The sequence below is a fragment of the Cucumis melo genome, unplaced genomic scaffold (assembly GCF_025177605.1).
Source record: "Cucumis melo cultivar AY unplaced genomic scaffold, USDA_Cmelo_AY_1.0 utg000855l, whole genome shotgun sequence".
Lineage (NCBI taxonomy): Eukaryota > Viridiplantae > Streptophyta > Magnoliopsida > Cucurbitales > Cucurbitaceae > Cucumis > Cucumis melo.
Genome location: NW_026124254.1, coordinates 15,001 through 20,000, shown reverse-complemented (window position 1 = coordinate 20,000; position 5,000 = coordinate 15,001). Strand labels below are relative to the sequence as shown.

The 5,000-nt window shown below is 31.0% G+C and overlaps 3 non-coding genes across 3 annotated transcripts; 2 read left to right on the top strand and 1 right to left on the bottom strand.

Annotated features, from left to right (window-relative positions):
• Positions 1-899: 899 nt before the first annotated feature.
• On the top strand, positions 900-983 carry TRNAY-GUA (transfer RNA tyrosine (anticodon GUA)). Its single transcript has one exon. It is a non-coding gene; the product is annotated as a tRNA-Tyr (tRNA).
• Positions 984-1,301: 318 nt separating this feature from the next.
• TRNAD-GUC (transfer RNA aspartic acid (anticodon GUC)) lies at positions 1,302-1,375 on the top strand. Its single transcript has one exon. It is a non-coding gene; the product is annotated as a tRNA-Asp (tRNA).
• A 3,082-nt stretch (positions 1,376-4,457) lies between these two features.
• Positions 4,458-4,529, bottom strand: TRNAC-GCA (transfer RNA cysteine (anticodon GCA)). The gene has a single exon. It is a non-coding gene; the product is annotated as a tRNA-Cys (tRNA).
• Positions 4,530-5,000: the final 471 nt, after the last annotated feature.

The window sequence follows — 5,000 nt, the reverse complement described above, 5'->3', positions numbered from 1 at the left end:
GTTTCATCATACGACCGATCCCTAATTAAATTGATGAGCCCCATCCTAACGAAATGAATTTGATTCATACATGTACACACACGAATTGAACATAGATACATTCACCGAATCATTGATAAAGCAATTCTATTTGGCGAGAAAAAAATTTTCAATAACTTGTTGATCCCTATCCCCAGATTTCAAAATTTATCGTTTTTTAATTTCTTGGCTTAGTGTGAGATCGAAATATACCTAACCTAATCTTAACAATGAGTGAATCAATGAGTGAAAGTATGAGAAATGGAGTTTAATCCTGTTTATAGCATATGGCAGACCAATTCCCGAAGGGTACTAGCCTTCGTATTATTTAAATAAAAAAAGAATAAAATAAAAAAAGAATATTTTTTTTTCTAATATTTATTATTTTTGTTTATTTTAGAGGTTTCCTCTAATCACTACTAATCACTATTTTCATTTGATATTCTATAATATAAGTAATATAACTATATATTCCAATTTGCAAATTTATGTATATTATTTAAATGAAATAAATAAAAAAAAATGCAATTTAAAATAAAATAATTTCTATATAGAATTATATGGGGAATGGTGATTAGAATGAACGATTCATAAATAGAAATCACAAATAAAAAAATTTCGATGGAATAATGAAAGAAAGAAAAATACGTCGAATTGCATCATATTAGTCCATTATATTTATTTTATATTGACAATTTCAAAAAACTATTCATACTATGATCATAGTATGATGGCAGTCGGGCAAGTATGCCCCCATCGTCTAGTGGTCCAGGACATCTCTCTTTCAAGGAGGCAGCGGGGATTCGACTTCCCCTGGGGGTAGGGTACTACGAAAGGAAGTTGATCATGGATTATCAACAAGCTTGGAATTGATTCTTCCCGGGTCGATGCCCGAGCGGTTAATGGGGACGGACTGTAAATTCGTTGGCAATATGTCTACGCTGGTTCAAATCCAGCTCGGCCCAATATATCGCGTATCCACCATAAAATGATATAACCTATTTGTCCTTCTACAGAAATACTTGACTTGATATGAAAGAATAAAAAAAAAAACTCTTTTTTTATTCATTGACAGATTGATAATCAATCAATTTTACAATAACGAAAAAATAAATATTAATCCATGCTTCTCACACTAAAGTCCATGTCTCCGCGCATATCAATCTATTACTTTATTACTCGCGTCTCTGTCTGGTAGAATATGACAATTCGAATCAAAAATCTACATAGAAAGGTTTGAAGGAAATTAAATCAACAACATATGTTGTACACTTTATTTCCCTGGGATTGTAGTTCAATTGGTCAGAGCACCGCCCTGTCAAGGCGGAAGCTGCGGGTTCGAGTCCCGTCAGTCCCGATGGATCCAAATCCAATAAAAAAAAAATACATCAATTAATCTCTTCCTTTCCTGTGAAAGAGAGAACAAATAACATAACTGAATTTTATTCCAAACGGGATCTCTCTTATTTTTTTTCCACATTTTTCAACAAAAAAATATGGGAATTTTGATTTCTTCAACGAGTACTAATTGATGGGAGAAAGACATATGTGCCATATGTGAATTACCACAATTATTGGTAGCATCATATTCAGGATTCGAAGGCGTACTGGGTCTAGTTGATTACGCCCGATTTTTCTAATGAAATAGAGTACTATACGTTTCCGGAAAGCACATACATAAAGGGAATTTGGACGATACAAAATAAAGTTTACATAGTAAACTTTGATCTAATTTTTCGTCTGAAAGCAAAATATATCCGTTCTGGCTCCGATTTTTTGTAACCTCAATTAGTAAATTCAATTACTAATTTGAATTTGAAATAATCTATCTTATTAAAATTTAACACTTAACTTTTGATATATACGTCCCACTACTAATTCAAGGAAAGAGGATATTAATACAAACAAGGATCCCATCTATCTCTCTTAGTGAGGTAATTAAGAATTTTTGAAAGTTTAAGTTTCGTTTTTATTTCTTTTTTTTAAGAAGATTTTATAAGTACAAAAAAAGGAAGGAGTTTAGTTCGAACCTACCTCCTTTTCCTTTTTGAATTTCGCTGCTATTCTTTGCTTGAGTTTGTTTATAAACAATGTAAGGGTAAAGGTAGTCTGATGAGACTTCATCAGATGATTGCATTGAATAAGAGGGCAGTAGATTATAGAAAAGAAAGAATGCAAAAAATTATAAATAAAAAAAAGTAACGAAATTCTTGATTGCATCAGGAATCCCATTTTGTTTAAATTCGGTATGGATAAAAGATCTTCCTATGTTATACTATTCAATTCTCGACGATGAATCGATTTGATAGCTCCGATATTGTTATTCATGATATTTTAATACGATTCGATATCATCGAGATGCAACGCATCCCCTTGAATTTACAAGCGAAACATTTATCATCTCTATGGGATTAAATCCCGAGTTATTGCGAATAAAAAATGAAACGATGATATTATGGAAGTAAATATTCTCGCATTTATTGCTACTGCACTGTTCATTCTAGTTCCGACCGCCTTTTTACTTATAATATACGTAAAAACAATCAGTCAAAGTGATTAATTTGAATTAACCTTGACGTTTTAGTTCTTATCAATGATTGAAGATAAGAAAAATGAAAAGCATTAAAATATTTCGCGTCTTAAATGAAATTGGCGGACTAGAATTATCAGTATTCTACGAGAGAAGTATTCGATAAGATCCGATAGTATGGTAGAAAGAAATATATGAATCCTTCTACCATACTATCTATTATTGTTATTGAAGTGTATAAATATAAAATTGTACTCTATAAAAATAGAGGTTGAATATCGATCAATTTGAATATAGATGAATATACAATATATATCTTTCTATTTATATATAGATATCATATCAATTACATATATGTAATATTAATCTAATATACATAGTGGCCCAATTCTATTTCTTTGCTTCATAATTCATGTTGATTAGAATGAATCTGAAATCAAATAATCGAAAGGCCACTAATTTTTTTTTAGCATTCGAAAGAAGTAATTGATTGAGCAGTTGACAGATGATCCAGGAGTTCGGTTCCATGGGAACTTTTTATCTTCGGATTTCGAAAAGAATTAGCAAACCCCATTTTTATTTAACGTTTGAAGCATGATATGAAATGAGTTCCCTAAAACAAGAAAAAATCCTATTTTGAAAATAACTAAAATACTAATAATAATAAATAAAAGAAGTGGTAAGCACGTAATATGTGGGTGGCTACCCCGAGGTACTATCTTATTATGAGGTAGTATATTATTATGCGTAGTATCTCATTGGACAACCACTATGTCTATGTTCTTTCGTGTTGAAAGTATGGATCCACTTAAAAACTTATAATCCGAACTCTTTTTTTTTTTTACTTTTCAAAATAAAAGAAAAAAAGTTTTGCAGAACGATCTATAAAATAAACCAAAAACAATACAGTTTTATTTTTCAATTAGTAGTACTTCTAGAGTCCACTTCTTCCCCATACTACGAGGGAAAGAGAAAATGTAAAGACTACCATTAAAGCAGCCCAAGCGAGACTTACCATATCCATGTGAATTATGTCCCCTATCTCTATGAATATAAAAGAATTATTCCATTATTGCTCACTAATAATTATTATTCACTAATAATAGTGGAATCACTAGCGCATAGTCAAAAAGAGATTCGGGCACAACACCATTGATGAAACAATACAAAAAATCGAATTATCCCAAGTTATTATATGATTTCTAGTATAATCGAAAAAATTCAGTACAAATAAATAAAAGAGGCAGAAAAACTCTTGGAAGTATCAAAAGAATGTTAGTAACATGTAGGAATAATAAGACCTAGTCTTTCTTTTGTTGTCCTGCATTTCATTACATTAAGTAAAAAGTCTCAAAATAGAGAATCAAGATAGTATCTATCACATAACCCTACTATTATTCCTTTCTCATTTGATCTAATCTTTACTGTCCCCCCGATTGTTTCATAGAGACAATCGGAAGATGGGATGGCCTATTACATGCGTGGTTAGAGCTTATCGAAAAGAAATAAGTTCTTTTTTTAAGATTAAAATAAAAAAAAAAGCCAATTATTCATTCAATATAATATTGATTGAATGCTCGAGTACTCAGATACTTTCATGAGTCCGTATATCAAGTATCTTCCTCCTTTCCGTAAGGAAAAATGAAATTATATTCCCTAATTCAAGACCCAATGAGTAGACACTACATTAGTAGTCGAAGGGCTATCATCTCAAGATTTAACGATTATTTTTCATTACTCTACTAAATTCTGGAAACGAAACCTATACGCAAGGATTTATAACATTTTAGAGAACCCCAACGATGCTTAGAATCAAGCAAATCTAAAGATGCTTTTCTTCTCTAAAAAAAATGATAAAGTTATATCAGCAAAACAGAAGAGGGTATTTTGATTCTTTTGTTTGTTGCTGAGGCGACACCCGGATTTGAACTGGGGAAAAAGGGATTTGCAGTCCCCCGCCTTACCGCTCGGCCATGCCGCCAAAACGATACAAAATATTGGATTGGCTCTATCTCTTAGATAGATAGTATCTTACAACACACAATATCTAAAACGAAAAACCGCAAAACTTTGCTTTTTCTATTGAAAAAAAAATGTGGATTTTCATTCACAAAAGCAAAAAATCAGGACAAATGGGAACCGTTAACTTTAACTATTGACTGTGAATTCATAAATGATTCTTGGATTGAAATTGCAAATTCGGTTTCCCTAATGATATAAGAAAACAATCCAAAAATGGATACCTTACCTAAATAAATAAAAATTGATAGATAACTAATCATTACTAATCCATCCGTATTGATTCGTTTCCATAACCATAAAAAAATCCTTATTAATGACAATTTTAATAGCGATTATGAGTATATGTAAACCCCAGAACATAAACGATTACTATTATCTAAATCTAATATCTTATATATATATAAGATGTTTATAGGAAATGTTCGGAATT